Consider the following 10,199-nt stretch of genomic DNA (forward strand, 5'->3'; position numbering starts at 1 on the left):
CTGTAGAAAAGCCGTTTTGTTGCTATTGCTCAACCTTGTTGACGGAAAGCTGTTGTCGTTGTGCTGTTACTGTTGTTGTTGTTGGAACGGTTGTAGGCGAGTTTTTGTTGATTTCTCGGTTTGTGCTTTACTGGTTTCTGCGCGCAATTGTTTGTTTGGCTTTGATTTTGCGCAATTTTGCAATGCTGCTCGCTCTTTGTTGTTGTTGTTGTTGTTTGATATCTGTTTGCACCTTTTTGTTTACCTTTTTTTACACATTTCTGTTGAATTTATTTACTATTTTTTATTTTTATTTTTGTTGTTGTTGTTTTATAATGCCTGGAGCTGAATATTTACGCGTCTGTTGTATTTGCAGCTTGTTTGCCGTTGCCTTTGATTTTTATTTATTTTGTTTTCTTTTTTTTTTTTTATTTATCTCATTTTGTACGCTTTACGTATCGCTTAACTCCGCAGCTCCTTAAATTTCCGACATCAGCCACATTTTATGCCCATTTGTTCGCAAATCTCTTACCAATTCTGATTATTTTTGCCCGCTATCTTTTTGTTGTTTTATTGCCGCTTTAATCTCGACACTTAACACGCTATACATGCGTATCTCGCAATGTTGTTGTACTTTTTTTTTTTTTGTAATAAATTCGCTAGTTTTTACTATTCTCGCTAGTTGCACCAATCTTTTTTCGCAACTTGATTTTTGGCTCTCTTCTTAATTACTTTTTTCAGTATTTCCTAGAATATTTGCGATTCTAAGCAATTTTTATTGTAGTTGTAGATATCAAGTCTACATTTGGTCTTAAAAACGGTTTATGTTTGGTTGCAAGAAGTAAATGTGTAATCAGTTAAACTTTCCGATATAAGCACAGCACCATTTATAATTCTAAAAAAATGGCTGGCGGGTAACCGCTTTCGAACCTATTCTATTACTATCCTGAAGTTTTAAACTCATTCCAAACTGTAGCCTCGATATATCTTTTGCAGCATTCGGTGAACCTTATAATTTTTCCCATGCGATATTGTTTAATGTTCCGCATCACTTGAACCAACTCCAAAACATAATAGCTTATTCTATAAAACATCTACCTTCAGACAATTTCATTTACACTTTATAGTTAAAATAATACTTTAGACTTCTATTATAACGGGTGATTCAAATAGAGGTACTTTTTTCAATAGCCGATTTTTGACAGATCACGCATGAGTCGTGTCAAGCTGTCGTATTAATTTTGTTCAGTATTGTTTGGCATTATGAAAAGACTTGTGCCTGAACAATGTTTACAAATCGTTCAATTTTATCGTTTCGCTCAATGGGCTCTTGAAAGGTTCCAAGAAGCTCCTACGTTTTCGAGCCAAGTTTTGTTCAGCGATGAGGCTCATTTTCGGCTCAATGGGTATGTAAACAAGAAAAATTTGCGCTTTCGGGAGGAAGAGCAACCTTGAAACAGTTTCGGGAACCTCGAAACTGATCACAATTATGCAGCAATTTTATTGTAATTGCTAAATTTAAAGGTCCAGTACTGATCTCTATAACAGATTAACGTGGTTTATGTGCATTCATTCAGAACGTACGAATTTATGCATACAAACTTCCTATTTTTCAATTTCTACTGATGAATCAAGCGATAAGCCAGATCAAACTAAATAAATATGAAACTTATGGCTCAGTTAACTTGAATCATTTTGTTATTATGATGCGTCCTCCAAGTTGTAACACTGAACACATATTTAATAATCTTGAAAACGCATATCGTTTTAGAGATACAGAAAATAAATGTGATCTTACTTATGTCATTCGTTTCAAATGGTGAAAACTAGTTTCAATAGATCTATGCAGCGTTCTAGTCTCTGCAGTTAAACTCATAGACTTAATTGCCCTCCCGACCAGTATAGCAATGGATTTGTGTTTGGTTGAATTTATTAAAGTTGAAAGTCATTTAAATCTTATGAACAACAAAAGATTGGTTTAGAGCTTTGGCTGGACATTTCTGATTTTTTTTCAAATTAATTCTTAAAAAAAAAAAAAACTATAGCAGAGCCTACAAAAAGGAACTTATAACTTGCTTCATTACAGAGGATATTTAATTTAAGCAATTATTGAATTAAATGTGTTATTTTCACAATTTTTGTACAAGTGGCTTAACAAAATTAGCTTATTCGATAAAGAACTTACTATAACTACCTACTAACAGTGTGAGGTTATCTTTATCGTAAATATGATTTCTTCTTTTCTGTAACAACAATGTTAGACATATAAATTTAGTAGTAATTTGAACTTTAATCGTGTCCCGAATATGATATAGTTGATTAATGAATCCATTTCCCAATATTATGGCTGCTTTGGAATGTCTTTATTTGGATAAATTTTTCCTTTGCATTTAGTTTGCGGTATTAATTTTTTACTTGCAAAATGCTTTTCCTAATTTGTTTTATGTTACATATGCAATTTTTGTAATTTTTTATATTATCTATTTTTTATATACTCTTTGTTTCGGTTTTCCATTTATGGCCGTCGTCTTTTTCAGACAAACTGCATTTTTGCTAACTGTTTCGGATGCGAAATTATTCAACTCAAAACAGTTTATACAGCGTTCTTGAATTTTGGTTGAGCAAACGCCACAGTTGCAAGAATGTCGGTGTTTGACTTTAAAGGCTTCGTGCTCATTTAAAGATGGACAAAAACGTTTTCGTAGCTACACACATCATTGCGTACATTTTAACTAAACATATTTATCAGTTTTTGGCCATTCACATTATATTAACTAGTAGTTATGGGCACGAAGGTTTGCACATCGAAACTATCATCATTGACCACTGAAGATAAATTACCTATTCAAAAAAGTAAGGAAACATTTGGAGTTCTTCGTTTATATACCATAATTACGTTGTAAAGTTGAGCAAGCATTGACCAAGGTTGGGTTGGGTTAGGTTGAAGTGTCGTTCCGGTTCCATGCGCTTGGACAGCTCAGAACGCAGGTCCGGTATGATATTAAAACTCCTATCTATTATTTATAAATATGGTACCCTCATAAAACGACAAGTGATTTGAGAATATGTATCACAAATTTATTAAAGCGGCTAATATCTGTTTTAGCTATATCTTTTAGTTCGAAGAAAACCCACTTTAGTCACCGTCATAGAACTTTTTTGGTCTTACGAGTGAATGCCTATTGGTCAATGTCTACTAAGAGCTTTTATGACTGCCATGAGCTAAAGTTTGATTCTTAACAAGTAGTTCAGAAGATCTCTTGTGTCCTGAAGGAACTCGCAGTTTACGCTCAACCTCTACTAAGTGCACGTTAGGAAAAATGAATGAAAGTAATGAAGAAATTCGCTATATTTTGAAAATTTTGTATAAAAAAGGAAGAATGACGATGCTGAATCAGTTCATGTATCACAAGAATGGTTCGCTCGTTTACGTACTGGAAATTTCGATTTACACTGATGGAATAATAATATCTCTAGCGGAAAATGGCACAAAGTGGTCGACCAGAATGATACATATTTGCTTATTTAGTTATCAGTATTAATATAAAGAAATGCGAATAAAGAAGATTTAATTAGAAATACGAAAAAACTTTTTCGACTATTCAATATTATATAGTTTTTTAAGCGCTATATTCTTAGGTACTGACTTCCCTTGTGTCATATTTCAGAAAAACTTTGGGTACAACTAGTTAATTTACTTTCCATATGGCGATAGAATATAATATATATGTATGTATGTTGATAATATTCGCTGCCAATCCAACTCAACCCTTTAATACTTGCACAATTTTATTGCTTAATTGGGTACAGTATATAATATATGCATACATGTATATGTATGCATATAAAGATTTCATACATTTTCTATTACCAATTTTACGCCACAAATCTTTTTTGGCAGCAAATTTTTAAAATTTTATAAAAATAATCAAAAATTTTCTAAAAAAAAATCTGAAAAAAAAAAATTTTTTTTAAATATTCCAAAATTATCTAAAAAATATTTTAAAAAACCCATTTTAAAAATTTTCATGCCATCAAAAATCACAACTCAAAATTTACATAATTCCAAATTCACATATAAATGATCATATATTATCTACATATCTGCGATTTTATAAGCCAGCGAAACGTCCTTGAAAACTACGCACACACTTGCACACAGTCACCCATTTTTTCGTGTTTGTATGTATGCACGGATACTGCAGATAGTTCGCTTATTGCACTTGCAGGATGCAATTGCCAGCGTGTCACACTTACACATGCGTATAGCCGGAGGCACAAATATGTACATACAATGTATATGTGTAAGTAATTAGGTCTTTATTTGATGTGGCACTCAGATTCACTTGAAATTGTAAGATAATACCGTTATTTGCGCACTTTTCTTATTTATTTCACCTTAACACATATAATATAACGGCTTTTTATCGCTATAGAATGCACGATAACACGAATTATTTATGTAGATATTTAATATATTTACTTTAGACACACAGCTGTCAAGAAAGAACAGCATTACAAACTGATTACGTGGAATTGAATTACCATTAAATACAAATATATGTTGGATTATATTTATTTTCACACAATTAAACACCAGAAGACTGATTTATACATTTTTATAATTTTTTTTTACAAAAAATATTTAAATTTTTTTAGAAATATTTTTTTGTAATATTATTAATTTTTTTTCTTTATAAAGTACTTTTAGGTTATTAATTTTTTTGTCAATTTCCGATTTTTTTAAATTATTTAACAATACTTCATAATCACTTTCTTAAGAATTTTCTAAACATATAATAATTAAGAATATTTAATTTGTACACACTCACGCGTGCTGCACGCGAAATACTGTTATCCCACCTTGGCCTACCCCAGCGCACTGTAGCACTGTGTATGGCTGGCGAATTCAAGAATCGCAAAGTTGTAGTTTTCAACGCGTTTTCGAAAATTCACGATGCGCCACACAGCGTTCGTTTGTTAGAAAATGCACAAAAACAAAAGCATATACTCGATATATGAACTCAAGGGTTGCTTGTTTGTCACCTAATATGTTGTTGTTGTTATCGCTATAGTATGCGATGCAACATCCACAACATTACCGCTAGTGGTTGATCCAGCCTCAAGGGGTGGCAATGCGTTGCTACTCTTGTTATTGTTGTTGTTATTACCACTAAGCATTGAGTACCGTATTGCGCCACCGCTACGTGCTGAGCATGACTCTCCGCCACAATTCTAGTCGAACACGTGCAAACGCCTCAACAATTCCGAATGAACTGAGGCCACAATGCCGCCGCCGACAGCAATAGCCCGTCGTTAGAAGTCATAGCCTGAGCAGCAATCGCGCTAGCAGCTGTTGAGCGTAGTGCAGAGAGCATTGCCGCTGAGCAGCATATTCGTTGATTCGTTGACGATGCAGCGGCAACAATAAAGCGATTGGGGGGCGTCAATGGAGTCATACACTAAAACATATGTATATACTTATACATGCCAGGTTCCATATCATCAGCTGTGGAAGTAAACAGTTCGGCGACACTGTGCGGCATTTATTTAAACTCATGTTCTAAAACGCTGAAGAAGCTAAATTTATTCGGACAATTACTTCGTAACACCTAGAAGGCTCTTTAAAGTACATACATATACATATGTATAGATGATCAGAACGCTAAGTCGATTATATTGCTAAATCCTCTACTTTTATTTACAGGAACTAGTCGCTCAGTTTTTAATATATCGATCTGAAACTTTGTACAAGTTTTCTCCTCATCAAGAAAGTGGTCAGTATCTCTGATATCGGAATATTATGAGGGGTAGCTGTCATAAAAACTGATCGATACAAATCTAGCTCCTGTGTGGGAAACTTGTTCAACTGACAAGATTTAGAGCGGATTGGTTCTATGTATTATCCTCTAATCTCAAAGATTTTTCGATTTATGTTACAAATTATGCATTGTTTATATATGAAAGTCTTGACGTTTCAAACTTTTGAGCTCCAGTGATAAAACGAGGCTAATTTAAGCAATAGAAAATCTAAATTTTCGATATATGTTTGACGATCACGACTTTAAATAGTGATAAACCAAGGTTTTCATTAAATTAAAAAAAAAAAATCCATGAAGAGTCTCCGTTATTTGATATCGCGTAAATAAATATATATAATTGCAGTTACACAAATTCCACACAGTGTACGACATGCATTGACACGAGTGCTAACAAAGATGCGCACGAGCCCTACTAAAGTCCATGCAACTAAATTAGTTGCGATACCCACACACACAGAACTTTATGACCAACAACAATGTTATAAAAATGATACGAATGCAACGCTCAAAACAGAAATGACAAAATATCGCGAAAATGCAGCGAAAAGCTTCAGAGGAAAATATTGGAGAGCGAATATGAGTACATATGTGTTTGAGAGTAATGAGCAACGGAGCGTATTTTCAATTCATATGAATGCGCTACAGTGGTGGCTAATGCCAGTGAGAGGGACTTACTTATGTTAGAAATAATATATATTACCAAGGAAAAGTTTTTTTTTTTAAGTTATACTAACGAGTATAATGGTTTTGCTCACCTAACGGTTTTTTGTACCAGCTAAAACTAATGAACTTACATATATGTATACAATATATTTTCATATGTGTATATATACTACTTAAATAAACAGAATGAAGTGAAGAGATGAAATTCCGGTAACTGTGTGTCGGTCCGTCCGTGAAACTGTAAATAAATTAAGATATCTTGATTAAACTTAGAAGACATGTTCCTTGGCCCCATTACGTTGTCATCGTCCATTCCTCTGCATCATATACCAAGACGGGAATAATAAGTGACTTTTAAAGTTTGGTCTTTAGCTGCAGCACTTTGAAGTATTACCTGTTGATAAGAATTATTCTTCGTTGGATTTCGAGGCTGACATTATCGTTGGTTCCAAGATAGACGAAATTATCTACGACTTTGAAGTTATGACTGTCAGCAGTGATGTGGTGCCTAGTTGTTGCGAGTGCGACGACTGTTTGTTTGATGACATGAGATATACCTGCCTGAACTGTACCTGCTCGATTAAAATCTGTAGCTCGAATTATTTTCTCCAGTAGCAGATTGAAGAAGTCGCACGATAGGGAGTCGCCTTGTCTGAAGCCTCGTTTGGCATCGAACGGCTCGAAGAGGTCCTACCCGCTCCTGATATTGCTTAACGTCTGTTTACACAGCCGTATTAGTTTTGCGGGGATACCAAATTCAGACATCGGCAGCTCCTTTTCATGCTGTCAAAGGCAGTTTTCAAATCGACAAAGAGTGCGTGTCGATCCCCTTTTCACGGTTCTTTTTCAAGATTTTGCGCATGGTGAATATCTGGTCGGTTGTTGATTTGCCGGGTCTAAAGCCACACTGATAATATCCAATTATGAATAGAACCTTATATGCAATTTTGAGCAAGCTTGGCACATGCTCCTTATCAGTTCTTCGCCGCCGTGTTTGAATAGCTCGCTTGGCAATCCATCGATCCCCGCCGCTTTGTCGTTCTTAAGACGGGTAATTGCTATTCGAACTTCTTTATGGTCAGGCAGTGGAACCTCCGCTCCATGGTCATCGATTGGGAAATCGGGTTCGCCATCTACTTTTCTACTTTTTCTGCCATTCAGCAGGCTGAAGAAGTGTTTTCTCCATAATGTAACTATGCTCTGGGCATCCATCACGAGATCACCTCTGGGGATTGTAAAAGAGTATGCTGCGGTCTTGAAACCTTCTGTCAGTTGCCGCATATTTTCGAAGAATTTTTGGCCATCACCCCTGTTGCCCAGCTTGTGAAGCTCTTCGTACTCATTCATTTCGGCCTCTCTCTTTTTTTTGTATTCAAGTGCGCATCGCTTCCCTCTTCAACTCTCGTTATCTATCGAATCCCACACAGGCCACCTTCAGGTCTCATAATAAAGGGCATTGTTTCTACTTGTGAATCTTATGAACCTCTAAATCTTTTTGAGAACTTTGACATACATAAGTATTTTAAATGAATTTTATATAGGTATATACAACTACTTTGCAGTTTTTATTAAAATGTCATAACACATTTGCATAGCTTGCTCTTTACAACATTAAAGTCGAGGAACTAAGCTTTAGTTCTGCGCTAAGGAAGCCTTCAGAACAAATTAAAAGAGCACTTTTTTAATAAAATGAAAATATAAATGTCAGTGCGCTTCATCACTGCCACACGCTCCTTAATAGAATTGATAAGATCATCGAACTTGCAAACTTAAACACACACACACACCGGCATGCACTCATATTATATTAACAGTACTTATGAACGGATAAACAAGACAACTGATTTGCTGTTGTTGATTCCACGTTTTGTTTACACTGGAAGGGTCCAATGCCTGCTTGCACATTGGTACACAAACACATACATACATACTTACCCACAAGTACATATGTAAGTAAACAAAAAGTCAACCAGCTATGGCTTTCTTTGCAGCTTTTGCTTTAATATTTTACACCAACAAAGCGTGAATATGTCTTTTTCCTAATAAAATGTTCAACACCTTTTTGTTTAATTGAAAAACAAATCAATGGTATTTACATAATTGCATCTGAAGTTGTTTACAAATTTACATAGACGCGTATATTTACAATATACATATTCATATATATATATAGGTACATATGTATGTACAATGAAGTACAAATGCCTAAGGCCTTGACGAACTTTTTTTTTTCCAAGCTATTTTGAAAGCAATTAAAATGTGTTTCGCTTCCATTTCCGGTGCAACAGTGATTCTTGCTGCTTCCCACAGTTTCTGAATTCGTAAACAAATTAATTGGTAAAAAGTGAAAGCGCAAATGCATCCATATGAGTTGAGTAATAAATTTATTCTTTCGAGCGTATGCATTTGTATGTATGAGTATTTCTGCATATAAAATTTTAGATTTTTAGATTTTGGAGAACTTTCGTTGAATGTTGCCTATGCTTGTGAACACTATTGGTCCAGCATTAGAAGTTGCTAAATTTTTACGGTAAAGCTGACCTTATATCAGCACACTGTAGATGTTAATATCAAACATTGAGACTTTTTTTATTGAGGGTTACCCATTTCGAGGTTCCCTACTTTTTAAAGAACTAAACACGGATTGATGCGATGTGTGTGAAGAGTAGCGGTAATGTTGAAATCAAATGTTGCCAAGGCGTCAAATAGTCGGTAATCAGTGGGCTGATAACGGTCGCCATTGAGGCTTACGTCATCACCGGCTTCTCAAAAACCAAACTCTATAAGTCACTCATAATTCCCGTCCTGCTTATATGGTGCAGAGGCTTGGACGATGACAACATCCGATGAGTCGACGTTTCGAGTGTTCGAGAGAAAAGATTTATAGTCCTTTACGCGTTGGCCACGGCGAAATTGCATTCGATGGAACGATGGGCTGTATAAGTTATACGACGACATTGACATAGTTCAGCGAATTAAGAGGCAGCGGCTGCGCTGGCCACTTCCAAGTAAATGACGTTCAGAGAACTTTCTTCACTTACGTGAACATCTACGCATGACTCCACGGCACTCACTTAGACAGCTTAAAATGTCGGTTCGATAGTAATCAGGTCATTTGTCGGTTTCAAGAAAATCCCATTGAACTGAATGTAGGCAGACTATTTATGGCGGCACCGCCTTGCGGATAATCTAGACACATTATGACGAAATGCCAAGAATAATCTACAATTTAATTGCTGAGTCTAATTCTGGCTTTCTATGATAGAGAGATGTATGCAGATGAGGACTAAAGCAAACAATTTTATTTGTTTCAAGAATAATGCGAATAAATTAGGGTTACAACGAAATAAAACTATTTTAAGGCGAACACCTACAAGTAGTATGAAATTTTGAAAAAAAAAAAAAAAATATTTTGCACCTTTAAAAATAACATACTAAAATTTTAAATCGATATTTCAAACAGTTTGTGAGTTACAACCATCTATAAGTTAACCAGTTCAGTCACCCCAACTATTTAGTCTTTTTACAATATTTGTCTCTAAACAAAACTTTTCGATTTGCAGAGATAACCTGAGGACAAATGATCCGATGAACATGCATTTTTTCAGTTCTGTAATAATCTAAACTTTGTCAGTTTTTTGATTTGATTAAAAATTGAATTTCGGCCCACCAAATGCCATTATAGGTAAAGTATCTTCTACTCTAACGAGAATTTCTATTTTTTGGCTTCATTCA

General features: G+C 34.9%; 1 long non-coding RNA gene across 1 annotated transcript; it reads right to left on the bottom strand.

The window, feature by feature from the left end:
• Positions 1-396: 396 nt before the first annotated feature.
• On the bottom strand, positions 397-5,236 carry LOC108976165. The gene is made up of 2 exons (XR_001993927.1): positions 5,082-5,236; positions 397-726 (listed from the first exon to the last, which is right to left on the bottom strand). It is a non-coding gene; the product is annotated as an uncharacterized LOC108976165 (long non-coding RNA).
• Between the last annotated feature and the right edge of the window lie 4,963 nt (positions 5,237-10,199).

This window comes from Bactrocera latifrons, unplaced genomic scaffold (genome assembly GCF_001853355.1).
Source record: "Bactrocera latifrons isolate USDA-ARS-PBARC rearing strain unplaced genomic scaffold, ASM185335v1 scaffold_73, whole genome shotgun sequence".
Classification (NCBI taxonomy): domain Eukaryota; kingdom Metazoa; phylum Arthropoda; class Insecta; order Diptera; family Tephritidae; genus Bactrocera; species Bactrocera latifrons.